The sequence below is a fragment of the Hyaena hyaena genome, unplaced genomic scaffold (assembly GCF_003009895.1).
Source record: "Hyaena hyaena isolate Hyena2069 unplaced genomic scaffold, ASM300989v1 scaffold_79, whole genome shotgun sequence".
Classification (NCBI taxonomy): Eukaryota; Metazoa; Chordata; class Mammalia; order Carnivora; family Hyaenidae; genus Hyaena; species Hyaena hyaena.
Genome location: NW_024080711.1, coordinates 1,696,676 through 1,714,764, shown reverse-complemented (window position 1 = coordinate 1,714,764; position 18,089 = coordinate 1,696,676). Strand labels below are relative to the sequence as shown.

Sequence of the window (18,089 nt, the reverse complement as noted above, 5' to 3'; positions counted from 1 at the left end):
ATGGGCATTGAGGAGGGGACTTGTTAGGATGAGCACTGGGTGTTGTATGGAAACCAATTTGACAATAAACTATATTTAAAAAAATAAATAAAGACGGTTGTTGAACGAAAGCAAGACCTTTCCAAATGTGAGTCATACCAATCTGCATGGTCATCGGACCCCTTGTCTCCCCATCAATGTATTTATTTCTTAGGAAGCAGAAAAGAGTCGCTTCCCTTTGCAACTTAAAAAAATGTTTTGGCTTGATTTTGGCTTGATAATAAATTTTATTTTCTTTTTCAGTTTCCTAGAAATTGAAAAATACAATAAATGAAGAAAAAGTATTTAATGAGTGGGCTCAACAGTAGAATAGAAAAAACAGAGGAAAGAATCAGTGTGCTTATAGATAAAATAATAGAAATGACCCAATCTGAGGCATCTGGGTGGCTTGGTTGGTTAAGCCTCTGAGTTCAGCTCAGGTCATGACTCACAGTTTGTGGGTTCAAGCCCTGCATTGGGCTCTGTGCTCATACCTCAGAGCCTTGAGCCTGGTTTGGATTCTGTGTCTCCCTGTCTCTTTGCCCCTCTACCACTCACACAGTCTGTGTGTCTGTTTCTCTCTCTCAAAAATAAATAAAATTAAAAAAAACATTTTTCAAAAGTACCCAATCTGAACAACAGAGAAAATAGACTAAAAATTGTGGGGGCGGGGCTAGGGAGACAGGGCCTTAAGGGACTCAAGGGGATATAGAAATTGTACCATTTGTATCCTCAGCATCCTAGAAGGAGAGAAAGAGGAGGACAAGACCAAAAAAGTATTTGAAGAAACAATTGCTGAAAGTTCTCCAAATTTGGCAAAAGACACAGACCTATAGTGTCAAGAAATTGAGTAAAAGTCCAAACAGGATTAACCTTAAAAAATCCACACTACGATACATCTTAGTCAAAGTTCTAAAAAATAAATTCAAAGAAAAGATTTGAAAGCAGCAAGAATGAAATGAGACTATAACTATAAGGGGAAACAATTAGAATGTGGATTTCTCAACAGAAACCATAGAGGCCAGAAGTAAGTGGCAGAATATTTTCAAATGTTGAAGGAACTGTCAACCCCAACAGTGAAAACATCCTTCAGGAATGAAGGGGAAATCAAGACATTTTAAGACCTAGAAATGTGTCACCAGTAGGCTCGTCTAAAAAAAAAACAGCTAAAGGAATTTCTCTGAACAAAAAGGGAATGATGGAAGAAGGAGCATCAGCTTGGAAGAAAGAATGAAACAAAGAGTAAAAGTAGGGATAAATACCATAAGCTTTCCTTCTCTGAGTTTTCTAAATTATTTGATTGAAACAAAAATTATAACATTGATGTGACTCTTGGTGTATGTAGAGGAAACATTTAAGAAAGTTAGAGGGGCACCTGGGTGGCTCATTGAGTTAAGCATCACCTCTTGCTTTTGACTGAAGTCATGATCTCACAGTTGGTGAGTTCCAGCCACGAGTTGGGCTCTGCACTGAGTGCAAAGCCTGCCTGGGCTTCTCTCTCTTCTGGCCCTCCCCAGTGCACATTCATACACATACTCTCTTCAAAGCAAATAAATAAATTTTTTTTTTAAAAGTTATTTCATAAATGAAGGAGAATAAAATGATGTAAAGGGAGTTAAGGATTCTAACTGAACTGGTATAACATTAAAAACAATAGAATCACGGGGCGCCTGGCTGGCTCAGTCTGTTAAGCAACGGACTTCGGCTCAGGTCACATGATCTCAGTTAGTGACTTCAAGCCCTGCGTCGGGCTCTGTGCTCACAGCTTGGAGCCTGGAGCCTGCTTCAGATTCTGTGTCTCCCTCTCTCTCTCTCTGCCATCTCTTGCTCATGCTCTCTCTCTCTCTCTGAAAAATAAATAAACATTAAAAAAATTAAATAAAATATAAAAATAAATTTAAAAAAATAATGGACTCTGGCAAGTTACATATATTTAAGGTAATATGAAGAGCAACCATTAAAAAGCCATACAAAGAGATACACTAAAAAACTATAGATAAATAAAAACGGAATTCTAAGAAATGTTCCATTTACCCCCAATAAGGCTAGAAAATGAAAATAAAGAAAGGGAAAATAAAGAATAAACAGGAAACAAAGTAAAATGGCGACCATAACCCAAGCATGTCAGTAATTACATTAAATATAAATAGCCTAAGTATACAAATTATAAGAAAGTTGACACAATAGATTTAAAAAAGTGACCCAGGTTGGGTGCTTTGCTGCCTCAGTCAATAGATCGTTCAACTCTTGATCTCAGGGTTGTGAGTTCAAGCCCCACATTGGGCATTAGAGCTTACTTTAAAAAAAAAAAATGACTCAACTATATGCTGTCTACAAGAAACTACTTTCAAATATACCAGTATAGGAGAGTGAAGGAGATAGAAAAAGATATATCATACAAACATTAATCAGAAGAAAGCAGGAATGGTTATCTTAGATCGGATAAAGAAGACCTCTGAGCAAAAAAAAAAAAAAAAAGACCAGGGACAGAGGGACATTACATAATGATAAAAGGGTCAATCTACCAAAAAGACATAGCAAATATAATATTTTGCATGCAAGTCCTGAATATGTACCAAACAAAGCAAAATATGTGAAACAAAAACTGATAAAACTGAAAGAATAAACAACTCCATAGTTAGCATTGGAAACCTCAAGACACTTGTTTTAACAATTCATAGAACAATAGACAGAAGAGCAGCAAGTACAGAGAACACAGCAACAGGATTAGTCAACCAGATCTGATTTACATTTATAGAATCCACCGAGCAACAGCAGAAAAGACATTCTTTTCAAGTGCCACAAAATATTTGCCAGGATAAGCCTTAAGCCATAAAATGAAACTCAACAAATTTAACAGAATTGAAATCATACAGAGTGTATTCTCTGACTACAGTGGAATCAAACTAGAAATCAATAATGGAAACATTACAGGAAAATCTTTAAATACTTAGAACTGAATCAACAAACTTCTAAAACATCTGTGCACCAAAGAGGAATTCTGAAGAGAAAGTTTTTCCTTTTAGGAAATCATTTCTTTTTTTTTTTAACATTTTTTAATGTTTTTTTAAATTTATTTATTTCTGAGAAAGAGAGACAGCATGAGCAGGGGAGGGTCAGAGAGAGAGGGAGACCCAGAATCTGAAGCAGGCTCCAGGCTCTGAGCTGTCAGCACAGAACCCGTCGCAGGGATCGAACCCACGAACCGCAAGATCATGGCCTGAGCTAAAGTCAGATGCTTCATTGACTGACTGAGCCACCCAGGCACCCATAAGAGAATTTTTAAACATACATTGAAGTAAATGAAAATGAAAATACAACATATCAAAATTTGTGAGGCTCAGCTAAAGCAGTTCTGAGAGGGAATTTTATAGCACTAAATATGTTAGGAAAGAGGAGGAGTCTCAAGTTAATAATTGAAATTCCCATCTCCAGAAACTGTTTTTTTGTTGTTGTTGTTTATTTATTTTTGAGAGAGAGAGAGAGAGAGAGTACACAGAAGCGAAGGAGGGGCAGAGAGAGAGAGAGAGAAAGGAAAGACAGAATCCAAAGCAGGCTCCAGGTTCTGACCTATCAACACAGAGCCTGACTCAGGGCTCAAATCCACCAACCATGAGATCATGAGCCAAAGTCAGATGCTTAACTGACTGTACCACCCAGGTGCCCCCAGAAACTAGTTTTATGAAAAAACTTGTAAAAAGGAGCAAATAAACCCAAAGCAAACATAAGGAAGAATGATAAAGAGCAAAAACCAATAAAATTGAAAAGAGGAAAACCACAGAATAGATTAAAGCCAAAACTGGTTCTTTCACAAGATAAACAAAATTGTTAAGCCTTCAACAATACTGTCAGAGAAGACATACATTACCAGTGTCTGGAATCAAAAAGACTCACCATCACTATAGACGTGCAGACATCAAAAGAATAAGGGAATACTTCAAACAACTCTACACATGTAAGTTTCATGACTTGTATGAAATGGATTAGTTTCCCAAAAAGCACAAGCTACCACAACCCACCCAACTAAATATAGATCATTTGAATAGCCTTCTAACTAAGACAATTTAATTAGTAGTCTAGAAACTTCCTTCCAAAACAGAAAATTCCAGATCCAGTTAGTTTCACTGGAAAATTCTACCAAATATTTAAAGAATCACATCAATCCTATAAATCTCTTCCAGAAAATAGAAAAGGAACACTTACCAATTCATTTTATGAAGCTATTCTGTTACCAAAACTAGAAAAAGACAACACAGTGTAAGAAAACTAGAGACTAATGACTATCATGACGATAAATGCAAAATTCCCTAATAAAATAATACCAAATAACATTCAGCTATGTATACAAATAATCATATACCATGACCAGGTAGAGTTTATTTTAGGGATGCAAGACTCATTCAATATTTGAAAATGAATCAGTATAATCCACCATATAAACAAATCTAAAGAAAAGAATCACAATCTTGTTAATGGAAGCAGAAAAAGGTATTTGACAGAATTCTACCCCCATTCGTGATTTTTAAGAAACTCTCAGAAAAATAGGAATAGGAGGGAACTTCCTAAAATTGATTTAATAATATCTATCAAACACCTGCAGCTAACAGCATATTTAATAGTGAAAGACTGAATTCTTTCCCCATAGTATCAGGAGCAAGATAAGGAAGTTTTTCATTATTACAACTTTTCAACAAAGTACTGGAAGTTCTACACAGTACAGTTAACTAAGAAGAGAAAATATAAGGCACACAGATCAGAAGGAAGAAACAAAATTGTTTCTGTTTGCAGATGGCATGAGAGAAATCCAATGGTATCTACAAAAAACTAGAACTAATACATAAGTTCACCTAAGTTGCAGGATATTAAAAAAAAACAGAGAAATTAATTATATTTCTATATACTAGAAATGGATATTGAAATGAAATGTACAATATCACTTATTATAGCTCAAAAACATATAAAATATGTATATGTAAACCTAACAACATGTATAGGATTTGTATGCTGAAAATTACAAAGTGGTAATGAAAGAAATCAAAGAAGATCTAAATAAATGGGGAGCCAGACTATGAATCTAATTCATAGATAGGAAGATTCAACATAGTAGATATGTCAGTTCTCCCCAAATTGATATTTAGGTTTATTGAAGTTCTTACAAAATTTCCAGAAAAGATTTTTGTAGATATAGACAAGATTACCCTAAAAACTTATATGAAAAGGAGAAATATGAATGCTCAATAGACAAATGAAAAGATACTCAACACCACTCATCATCAAAGAAATGCAAGTCAAAACTACAGTGTCACCTCACACCTACCAGAGTGACTAAAATCAACAACGCAGGAGAAAAACAAGTGTTATCAAGGATGTGGAGGAAAAGGAACACTCGGGTACTGTTGGTGGGAATGCAAACTGATACAGCCACTGTGGAAAACAGTATGGACGTTCCTCAAAGAAAAGTTAAAAATAAAACTACTCTACAATCCAGTAATCACGCTACTGGGTATTTACCCAGAGAATACAAAAACGCTAAATCAAAAAGATATATGCACCCTTATGTTTATTGCAGCATTTTTTACAATAGCCAAAGTATGGAAACAGCCCAAGTGTCTATCAATAGACACACACACACACACACACATACACAGAATATTATTCAGCCATAAAAAAAGAATGAAATCTTGCAGTTTGTAACAATGTGGATGGAGCTAGAGAGTATAATGCTAAGTGAAATAAATCAGTCAGAGAAAGACAAATACCATATGATTTCACTCTTCTGTGGAATTTAAGAAATAAAACAAATGAACAAAGAGAAAAAAAGAGAGAGACAGGGTGCCTGGGTGGCTTAGTCAGTTAAGCATCTGACTCTTGATTTCAGCTCAACTCATGGTCTCTCAATTCATGGGATTGAGACCCATGTCTGGCTCCTTGCTGATAGCAACGGAGCGTCCTTGGGATTCTCTCTCTCCCTCTCTCTGCCTCTTCCCTGCTCTCTCTCTCTCAAAATAAATACGTTTAAAAAAGAGAGAAGAGAGATAGAGCGAGAGACAGACCAAGAAACAGATTGTTAAATATAGAGAACAAACAGATGGTTAGCAGAGGGGAAATGGATGGGAGAAAGGGTGAAATAGATGATGGGGATTAAAGAGCACACTTATCATGCTGATCACTGAGTAATGTATAGGATTGTTGAATCACTGTATTGTACCTGAAACTAACCTAACACTGTATGTTAATTATACTGAAATAAAAAATTTTTAACTTGATAAAACTGAAACAAATTAGAAATAAAAGTTTATATGAAAAGGGAAAGGAACTAGAATGTCTAAAACAATTTTGAAAGAGAATAAAATAGGAGGAATCACTCTACTTGATTTCAAGACTTACATAGCTACAATAACAAAAACTGGAATAGCAGAGGGATGGATACATAGATCAATGGAAGAGAGAGAGAACATGGAAATGGCCTCATATAAATACAGCCAACTGATTTTTGACAAGTATATAAAAGGAATTCAGTGGAAGTAAGATATTCTTTTCAGCAATAGTGCTAGAGCAATTGGATAACCTCAAGCTAAAAACCCCACAACTTAACTCCAAATGGATTCTAGATTTAAATATAAAATGTAGGGGCACCTGGGTGGCTCAGTTGAGTAAGTGTTCGACTCTCAGTTTCAGCTCAGGTCATGATCTCATAGTTTTGTGAGTTCGAGCCCCACATGGGCTCTGTGCTGATGGTGCAGAGCCTGCTTGGATTCTTTATCTTCTCCCTCTCTGTCTGCCCCTCCCCCGCTTGTGCTGTCTCTGTCTCTGTCTAAATAAATAAACTTAAAAGAGTTTAAATGTTAAATATTAAACTATAAAAATTTTAGAAGAAAACCTGGGAGAAAATGGTTAGGATTTGTGGCTGTGTGAAGAGTCCTTAAACATGGCACTAAAGGCATGATTTCTAAAAGAAAAAAATAAATTTAAATTTATCCAAATTAAAAATGTTTTCTCTATGAAGGGCTCTGTTAAGAATATGAAAAGACAAGCTATAGACAGAGAGAAAATACTTCCAAACATGTACCTCACGAAGAACTTAAACCTAGACTATATAAAGAACTCTAAACCTAGACTATATAAAGAACTCGAAACTCAACAGTTAAAAAAGAAACAGTTCTATTAGAAAATGGGCAAAAGATACAAAGAGACATTTCACTGCAAAGGACGTATAGATGGCAGATAAGCACATGAAAAGATGTTCAACGTTACTGGCTATTAGGAAAATGCAAATGAAGACCATAATGAAATATCACTACTCATCTATTACAATAGCCTGAAGTAAATAGTGATAATGCCAAATGCTGGCAAACATGTGGCAAAATTGAATCTCTCATTCATTGCTGGTGGTTGAAATGGTACAGCCATTTTCCATTTTCTGGAAAATAGCTTGGCAGTTTCTTAAAAACTAAACCTAAACTGAATCCTAAGACCCAGCAATCAGTCTCCTGGGCATTTATCCCAGAGAAACAACTTACATCCACACAAAAACTTACAGACAATTTTTCCCAATAGCTTTATTTGTAATAAGCAAAAAGCTGAAAACAACCAACACATCTTATAATAAGTAGTTAAATATACAGTAGTACAGGCAAACCATGAGATACTCTTCAGCCATAAAAAGAAGCCAACTATTGATACAAACAACAACTTGGATACAGACAGTGCCTGGGATCTCAAGGGCATTATGCTGAATTAAAAAACCCAACAACAAAAGGTCATATGATTCCACTTATGAACATTCTAGATGTAACAAAATTATAAAGGTGGAGAACAGGTTTGTGGTTTCCAGGGATGAGTGGTGAGAGCATAGGGGATGGGTGTGGCTATAAAATGGTTGCGTTCTAGGTGGTGAGTAGTTCTGTATCTTGATTGCAGTGCTTGTTACACAACTCTTCACATGTGAAGAAATGAAATGTAACTATAAAAATGTAGTAGATACAGGCTTTCCTAAACAAAAATATTGTTTGTATATGCTATTCTTGGGTTTTATTTATAAAAACAAATTACGAATACTTGCTTTTTTTCATTCTTTATGCTTTTACGGTTTACCCAAGTTGCTACCTGTAGCTATGATTTATTCATTTTCCTTGCTCTCTAATATTTCATTATATGTATATAATTCAATTTATTTATTTGCTTACCTATTGGTGGGCATGTGTGTTAAATATAGCTTTTTGTTCTTTAAGAAAGCTGTTTTAAACATTTTGTGCCTGTTTTCCAGCACTGATACACAAGAATTTCTCTAGAGAACATAGGTAGGACTGTGTTTGCACGGTTGGAGGGCATGTAAAACATTCAGCTTCATGAGTTAGGGTTAAATTGTTTGCAAGTGCTCGTATCACCTTCTACACCCACCATCAGCTAAATTTGCATTTTCCTGATTACAAATGATGTTGCTCATCTTTTTATATGTAAATTTACATATCTTTACATATGTACATTTATATGTACGTTTACCATTCTTGTCATACCTCTGTGACAATGTGTCAGATCTGTGGCTCATTTTTTTTATTGCGTTGTCTTTTTCTTACTGATTTGTAACGTTTCTTTGTATAATCTAAATACTGGCCTTTTGTTGATTTTACTTGCTGCAAAGTTGTGACAGACGTTGGCGAGTTTTTTGTTTTCTTTATTGTGCTTTTTTTTTTGTTTTAGAGGGAGGGAAAGAGAGAGAGAGAGCATCAGTGAGGCAGAGGAGCAGAGGGAGAGGGAGAGTCCTAAGCAGGGTCCATGCTTAGCATGAAGCCCCACACAGAACTTGATCCCACAATGCTGGGAGTTATGACCTGAGCTGAAACAGAGAGTTGGGTGTTCAACCAACTGAGCCACCCTGGTGTCCCTCTTTATTGTACTTTTTGATAAACAAAGATCTTAATATTATAATAGGGCACATTTATCAATCTTTCCTTTGTGCCTTAAGAGCTCCTTTCCCATTTGGAGGTCTGAAAGATGTTCTATATTTTCTTCTACAAGTTTTAACTTTTTTTTTTTTTTTTTTTTTTTTTTTACAACTAAGCCCTTAATCCCTCTGAAATTGATCTTTGGGTATGGCTCCTCCTTGACTTTTGGCTCAGTAAGTCATTCCAGCCTGTGTGAGAGCTCTGTGGTCTTTTAATTCCAACTTCCCAGCCTTGACTGGTACTGTCACTTGCTCTGTCTCTTTGAATTGTGATTTTTTTTTTCCCTTTTGGTATGCCTTGTAATTTTTTCCTGCTAGCCAAATACAATGTGCCAGGTGAAAAGAACTGCTGTAAATAGATCTTTAGTAATGTGGTGGTGAGGTTCTCAGAGAGAGGAGGCGTTCTAGGCATCCTGTGATCAGTCTTTGAGTGAGCCTGTGCCTCTGGACTGTGACCATCACAGTGCTGCAGTTTTTTTCTCCCCCTTTTCTCAGGATGGCCGGAGTGGACTGCAATTCCGTATTTGCCTTCTCCCACAGTGAAAGCTAGAGGAGACTGGTTTCAGTATTTCCCTTCCCCAGGGCAGTTAGGTTCTCCTAATAGTCTAGCAGGTTAGGCTCTAGTTAACTAGTTTACCCAGACGGGAGGCCTTGCCAAGAACAGAGTGCTCTGGGGCGCCTGCGTGGTTCGGTGGGACCTCGGCTCAGGTCATGATCTTATGGTTCATGAGTTTGAGCCCTGAATCGGGCTCTGTGCTGACAGTTTGGAGCCTGCTTGGAATTCTCTCCCTGCCCCTCCCCCACTTGCTCTCTCAAAATAAATAATAAATAAACTTAAAAAAAAAAAAAAGAAGAACAGAGTGCTCTGGCAGATTTCAAAATGGTTGCTCTCCCCCTCTGCATTCTGGAAGCTGGAGAGGATTTCTCTCTGATATTTACTGTGGGAATCTGGTAGATATCCTGCAAGTATATCTCACAGATATATATATCAAAAGTGAGGCTCCGTTTTGACTGGGTACCACCAGAGCTTTTAACTCTCAGAGTTGTCACCCCAGATTCCAGCAATTCAGAAATTACAGTTCAGGTTTTCCTACCCCAGCCCTGTTTCCTATGGCAGTTACTGCTGGTCAGTCCCTGCTCAGGGAAGCCAAGACTCCCTGTATCCCCCTCTTCATCTCTCCAGTCTGAGGGGACAGTGGTTTGCCCTGTGTCCTTCCCTCTCTTACATGTTCCAAGAGGAGTTCTTGAATTCTACTTGTTAGGACAGGGTGGTGATTTCCAAGCTCCTACTCCTCTTTTGTCTTTTAATACCTGAGTGCATGAGAAGGTCCAGGAAGAAAGTTCAACCATGGCAAGAGTTGGGAAGATGGCCAATTCTCCCTTAGGCAACTTCAGAAGAATTTTGGTCAAATGATGGGTTTCCTTTACTGTAGCCAAGGCATTCTTGCCTTAGCGGTTTTGTAAGTGCTTGAGTGTCACATGTTAAAAAGCTAAAGGAACCAAAAACAAAAGCAATGAATCTCCTCTCAGCATTTGAACTATGACTCAGGTCATTTAAATAAGCTATTTGTTAAGAAAGAAGGCATAAATTTAACAAGGCTGTTTGTATGGTATTCAGAGTACAGATTCTGCTTTTGGAGAGGCATTGCTGTTTAGAGGAAATATCACTGGACAAGGAATCAAGAGACCCATAATTAAGCCTTGATCTGTCATTACATGGTTGCGAAACCTCCTTGTATCCAGAGTACATTCAGCTCATGTAACAAGAACCCTTCCACAGAATCTTAGCCAAATAGAGGTGTTTTGTTTTTTTTGTTTTTGTTTTTGTTTTTTCTCATGGAACAAACAGCCTGGGTGCAGGCAAACCCGGCCCAGTTTAGTGGCTCCTTTTTTTAGTTGAGTCTTCACAGCATGTGGCACCTGTCTTCATGCTTGTCACTTCATGACTGCAAGGTATGTCTCTATCTCTGGCCTTGTACCAATGATTCAGGCATGAAGAAGAGGAAGGGCAAAAAGCAAAAAGTGAGTGGAGAGCTTTTTTAAAGAGCTTCGTCCAGAGGCGCCTGAGTGGCTCAGTCGATTAAGCATTTGACTTTGGCTCATATCATGATCTCATGGTTCGTGGGTTTGTGTCCCGCATCGGGCTCTGTGCTGAAGGTTTGGAGCCTGGAGCCTGCTTCAGATTCTGTGTCTCCCCTTCTCTCTGCCCCTCCCTTGCCCCTCCTCTGCTCACACTCTGTCTCTCTCAAAATATAAATAAACATTAAAAAAAAAAAAAAAAAGAGCTTTTCCAGGAGCCCTATGAAGTAATTTCAGCTTATACCTCCAGGGCCAAACTGTTCCATCTGTCCATCCTTAGCTGTGGTTTTAACAAAATCAAGGTTCTGTAAAGAAAAACAGTAGGCTTGGAATTGGATAGGACACCAGCAGTGTCTGCCCCAATCTCTAAGCTTCCAGTGGGAATGCCTGCTCCTCCTCCACCTCAGTAGAGTTGTTTGGAGACAAAATGGAAGATCAAATGCAAGAGCACTTCATACACTATAAGATGTATTTCATAAACAAAATGGAAATATCCTGACCCATATTCATTTTTTTAAAGCTTATTTATTTATTTTATTTTGAGAGAGAAAGAGCATGTACACATGGGAAGGGTAGAGAGAGGGAGAGAGGCAGAGAGAGGGAAAGAATCCCAAGCAGGCTCTGCACTGTCAGCACAGAGCCCAACATGGGGTTTGAACCCACACACCATGAGATCATGACCTGAGCTGAAACCACGAGTCGGATGCTTAACCAGCTGAGCCACCCAGATGCCCCTCCTGACCTGTATTCTTCGAGAGCAAATCTAACGTTAACAGAATGTCCAACTGATTGTAAAGATTTGGGTAATGAGAATCTCTTGAGCTCATGCTCTTGTTAACATCGTAGAGAACACAGGTGTTCTCATGGATGCAAATCCTCAACTACCAATCTTCAGATTACTGTCAAAGATTGTTGTGGTGGACATTTGTTGATTTCCTCCATAAGAGCACCTTTTTCCGGGGCGCCTGGGTGGCTTAGTCGGTTAAGTGTCCGACTTTCGCTTAGGTCATGATCTCGCGGTTCGTGGGTTTGAGCCCCGCGTCGGGCTCTGTGCTGACTGCCAGCTTAGAGTCTGGAGACTGTTTCAGAGTCTGTGACTCCCTCTCTCTCTGACCCTCCCCTGCTCACGCTCTCTCTCTCTCTCTCCTAGAAATAAATAAAACGTTAAAAAAAATTAAAAAAAAAAAAGAGTACCTTTTTCCTTCTTAGTATCTTGAATGACTTTCCGTGTGATTTTTCTTTGGAATCTTTGGAATCATTTCTTTGGAATGATTCTACCTTCACCTCCAGGGATAAGCCTTAATCTATTTAAAGCCATTCAGTGAAGCATTAGTGACTGATTCAGTGCTGGGCAATCCAAGTGACCTCAGAACTTGTGACCACCAGAGTGCTAACACTATTCTCTTGGAAGAAACATGTGTGGTCTTGAATTGCTGCACCTAAAATTTTTTGTACCATGAGGGGAGGCAGCCTGAAGTTGAAATCAATCTGCAGAGAATACCCATGCCAAGAGAACTGCAAAGAATCAAATGATGTAGTGAACCTCTGTTTTCCCCAAACAAACCGTACACCTGGACATTTTTTCCCCAGCTCAGTGAACCAAAATATTTCCTTCTTTTGTTATCTATTTGAATAAGTGAGTTTGAGGTGGGATTTCTGTTATTTGTAACCAAAAAATTCCTGAATGATAGTTTCCATATATGGTTCAGGCAAAAAAAAAAAAAAAATATATATATATATATATATATATTTTTAAATAATGTTATTTATATATGTATATGTTTTTAAATGTTAGTTAATATAGTATATATTTATGTACACGTATAAACAGACTTGTGCATTATATATATGACATGTATACATACATATGTATATTGGCATATACAGGAGTTTATTCTAAAGTTTATAGTCCTTCCAGGAATAAGGCCATAAGGCCTGCATGTTACTAAGAAGGCCCGTTTCTCTCTCTAATAAATGGCCTGCATAGCATCTACCTAAAGGATTTTAAACTGTGAAGTGCTAGGACTCGGGTCCCATATTTTCGGGGACTCTACTCATCACCCCTATGGTACAAGACTCGCCCCTGGGTACTTTGAGCCGAAGACCAATTAGGCTGAGATATATCAGTGTTCTTGAAGGTGTGTTTCCTGTTTCCTGTTTGCAAAGGCAACTGCAGAAGAAATAAAAGTAACGGCCTCACGTAAACTGCCTAGTGAGCTGTCAAATGTTCAAGTAAAATATTCATTAATTATGAGTGATCTCAGTTGCAGGGCCACAGAGCTGCCACTGATAAAATCTGTCGTGATACCGTGGAAGGCTGTGTGATCGAGGTGCTGCCTGACTGCATATTGTGAGTTCCTTTTTTAACCTCTTGAATGTGTGGGTTTTAAATTGTGATTATTATTAGGTTATGACTCAGAATGCAAAACTGTTGCCTCCTAGTTAGGCTATGGTGAGTTTATATGTTTGCTCTCTGGTAAATAAAACATACCAGCTTTTTAGTTGCCATTAGAGCTTTGTCATGAGGTATGCATTTCCACTTGAACTCTGGGTGAATTTGTATATTACTGACAAGAAAGCTATGTACCCTTTCTACTTTAAAAAAAAATCTCTTCTGTGGTTGTGGTGACTGATTAAAAGGAAACCTGATTTAAGTGTAAGAAATTTACTTTAAAAAACAAACAGGAGACATGATCATGAAGTAAAAACCTGACTTTCTTCCTTGAAAAAAAGGCGATATGTATGTATTATTCTGTGCTTTCTAAATCTACTCATTTGGTATGGAAAATTGAAGAAGATATTGTGCAGCAAGTAGATGGTATTTTTTTTTTAATTCAGAAACAATCCTTTTGAAATTCTATTACGGTACAATTAGGGCAGCAGTACCAGCAATAGTGGATTTCCTGTTAAGTTAGGAACATGATTAATTTCCTAATTTGTTGATGTGGGTCTCAAAGCCATCTCATTGAATATTTAGGAAATTGGCTTTTCAGGAAGGGAAATCTACTGATATATGAAGTTCTTGGAAATTTTTCAAGATATACTAATGGCCTCAGATGAGAGCCAGCCAAGATTTATAGGCAAGGCAATATGGCTTAGGTCCTGGTAATAGTTTTTGTGGCTGTTTGTAAACAAGGCATGAAGAGTAATCTAATGTTTACTTGGCCAGAGAGTTGTTTTTGTTTTGTTTTCTGAGAGAGAGAGAGAGCGAGAGAGAGAGACAGCATGAACGAGAGAGAGAGAGAGAGAGACAGCATGAGCAGGGGAGGGTCAGAGAGAAAGGGAGATACAGAATCTGAAACAGGCTCCAGGTTCTGAGCTAGTTGTCAGCACAGAGCCCGACGCGGGGCTTGAACCCACTAACCATGATATCATGACCTGAGCCGAAGTTGGACACTTAATTGACTGAGACACCCAGGCGCCCCTTGGCCAGAAAATTTTAAACCATGAACAAATGGCAGAAATAAAATAAATGTGGGTATGAACAAAACCAAATGTATTTTCCTGGTTACAGGGAAGGGAAATAAGTTGATGCAAAATGAAATTTAAATGTACTCAGCTTTTTTTCCATCCCATTTCCTTTGTCCCCATTAAGTTTAGGTGTTAGAAGAGCAACATGGCTTATCTGGATGTAATAAGAATGTGAAAGTGAAAGCTCTGTCTTCCAAATCTGGTAGACCAGTCCTTTTAATGAGCTACATAGGACAGTTTTAAAGTATTTGAGGTCATGTGAAGCAGACCCTATTTTTTTCTTTCTTCATATCATTAAGAACTAAGCCTCAACCCAGTGTACTTCTCATGGAGGCCAAGATAGAATTGTGCATTTAAGTTGGTAGTGATCAGGCAGCCTGAGAGGCTCTTTCATGTTGTGATAATCTGGCTGAAGTACTATGGCTATTACAGCCATAAACATGATAGTAGCCATTTCATTAGTTCCTTGGATCTTTCTGACATCAAGCTAAACAGTAATAGGAAAATGTGTGTTCTTGCCCAAAAGACAGGAAAGCATGAATATGATACAACCGTTCCCCTTGACACGGAGGTGTGGAGAATCAATATGCTATTAGCTTCTGATGTTCCTGCCCCTTCTCAAGCGTGCAGGTCTCTCTTCTGTGATCTGAGAGACAGGTGATTCCTTACTGTGGACTCTCTGTGTAGGTGAGCCCCACGCCTGCTCTACCTCATTTCTGGTTGATGTGGAGCCAAGAGAGGCTGGGCTGCAGGAATTCACGCTGCAGATTCAAGGCATCTCCCAGATTCAGAGGACAATTTGGGTGAGAACTTGACAGAACAGGTCTTAAGGCAGTGAAGGAGCCGCTTCCGGTTTACCTACTGTTATCTTGAGGGAGGCATGGACAAGGCAGGGATAAGGATGACCTCTGGAACAGTGGCCAGACCTCCCAACTGGGACTTTCCAAGTGGATACCCTAAGTTAGCAAATACTGCCCCATTTCCTGTGCTTTCTGGAACTTGTTCAAGAATTTCGGGGACTCTTACGTAGTGACAAAGATCCTCATAGCAATAGATAGGAAAGGTACATGTAAAGAAACTATTTTAAGGTGAAGTATATGAATAGATTTTAGGTTTACAATTATGTCTGATTTCCTGTCATCTGGGTATCTCTCTTTAGCTCCTTTAGGCTACGGTCATTTTGTCTGGGTCCCCAAGAAATCTGTATCTTCCCCAAGGCTTCCAATGTAACTGGCTTCTCAGTTACATGATATCACATGGAATTTTATTTTTTTTTATAGTTTCTGCACTAGAGACCTCTTTCCTTCTCCTCTTAAAAACTACTATTTTAATTCTTCTAGTCTGCCTGGGAGCTTACTACTCATTATTTTCAATATCCTATAAATTCTCCTCTATCGGAAAAAAAAACAACAACAACAACAAAAAAAACCCAAACCCAAACTAGTATGGCAGCAGAATACCTATCATTCAAGAACAGTGATGGGGAGAAATTATCTCAGAGGCTGAGAATATAAGACACCAAATACCTAGGGGATAATTAAAGTATGCTTCCAGATGTTTTCAAATAGAGACAGATACTGATCATCCAAATAATTGATGCCCTGACAACCATTTTCCACACAATCATGTTCTTAATACCAAAACAACTAAAAAAATTTTTCAGTGAAAAAATAAATAAACCGAGCTGCTTTTTTATTAGCGTGTAGAAAAAAGAATAGAGAATAGTGTATATCTTAAATTTTCTTCTTTTTTTTTTTAAATTTTTTTTACATTTATTTCTAGGAGAGAGAGAGAGAGAGAGACAGCGTGAACAGGGGAGTGTCAGAGAGAGAGGGAGTCACAGACTCTGAAACAGGCTCCAGGCTCTGAGCTGGCAGTCAGCACAGAGCCCGACGCGGGGCTCGAACCCACGAACCGCGAGATCATGACCTAAGCGAAAGTCGGACGCTTAACCGACTAAGCCACCCAGGCGCCCCTCTTACATTTTCTTAATGTTTTATTTCTGAGAGAAGGGGAGACAGTGTGAGCGGGGGAGGGTCAGAGAAGCAGGCTCCCGGCTCTGAGCTAGCTGTCAGCACAGAGCCCGACGCGGGGCTTGAACCCACGAACCGCGAGATCATGACCTGAGCCGAAGTTGGACGTTTAACCAACTGAGCTACCCAGGTGCCAGGAGAGTAGTTGATTTCTTAGCAATTTTGCAATACATTCCATTAGTGTCATGTAGACTAAGGAGCATGTAGTTCAATGATAGTAGATAAATGATTCCAATTAGCCAAAAATTGTTGATTAAGTCCTATTAACTTGAACCCTAGTGGAGAATGATATAATATAACCTGGACCTGTATATTTGGTAACATAGTGTTCCCAGAATCATAATTCGTTTATTCTTCCAAAAAATATTTACTGAGCCCTGGCTATATGACCGACACTATGTTAAATGATGAAAATATTAATGGGGAACAAGATAGGCATGGTTTCTGCCTACAGTTGAGGAGTGTGGGATGGGAGGCAAATGTTAATGACATAATTGCACGCATTTTACAAATGTGACCATTACTATGATGGGTGAAAAAAAAACAAATATAGGAAACCAAGACTGTAAAATCAGGCACTGCATCTAGATAACTGGTGATCAGGGAAGACTTCCCTGAAGAAATCTGAAGAGGTTGGGAACATGGAGGAGAATGTTCTGGGCAGAGGCCCTAAGGTAGCCGGGAACACGGAGCTTACTGGGAACTGAAGCAAGGGCAGTGTAGCCGGAGAGCAAGAGGGGCATGATTCGAGGGAGCAGATCATGGGAGGCTAATAATGCACGAGTGAATGGACACGAGTAGCTTCTTATACACAGCGAGTCTTGTTGTCTTGTGTCACTAGTGTGAAAATAAAAGAAGCTTGCGACTTTATAATGACTCTGCTCTTTGGGAGATGATATTCATTCATTCATTCATTCACTCATTCAGCCAATAAACCCAAGATAAGATCCCTATTCACATGCATCTTAAATTCTAGTAGAGCAAGCAGATAAAGTTCCAATAAGAAATTATATAGGTCCTATGGTAAGTTTTTGTTTGAGCGTAAGTGGTGTTGGTAGATTTTAGGTGGAATTTAAAAATGATTTCAAATATTTATTGGATTGCATCTAAGTGTAGTTATTCCTTTGTTTAATTAAGTTATATGTTCTAGCAGCACTAGGTCCATTTTAGCATGGGTGTTCTTCATTGTACTCCATGCACAGTTAAAGACATGGAGAAACTCTAAGAGAGAAACATACAAGAGGGAAGCTGAGATTTGCATTCTTGTTTCTGAGGATCTAGTGATACCACAGCCCACCTGGCACCTTACCTCCTCTCCTTCGACTGGTGCAGGGAGCAGGAGGGGAGCAATACAAAGATTTAAATGAAAACAACAGGAGTTAACATTGATCGAGAAGGATCCAAGAGGGAGAGTATTTCAGAGCCTATTTCTTTTTACAAAAAGAGCCTAGTATATCTTATTATACATGTAATATATTTTGTAAATTTTGCACACTTACCATCTCTAAAAAAGGTTCACATCCTACAATCAATGTACACATTTA

General features: G+C 38.3%; 1 protein-coding gene across 1 annotated transcript in view; it reads left to right on the top strand.

Annotated features, from left to right (window-relative positions):
• Window positions 1-18,089, top strand: part of NCALD (neurocalcin delta) — a 391,472-nt gene that overhangs the window by 217,784 nt on the left and 155,599 nt on the right. Inside the window, exon 3 of the mRNA XM_039233846.1 lies at window positions 13,306-13,391. The gene's annotated coding sequence lies outside the window, so the exon portion shown is untranslated. The remainder of the gene's footprint in view (window positions 1-13,305; window positions 13,392-18,089) is intronic.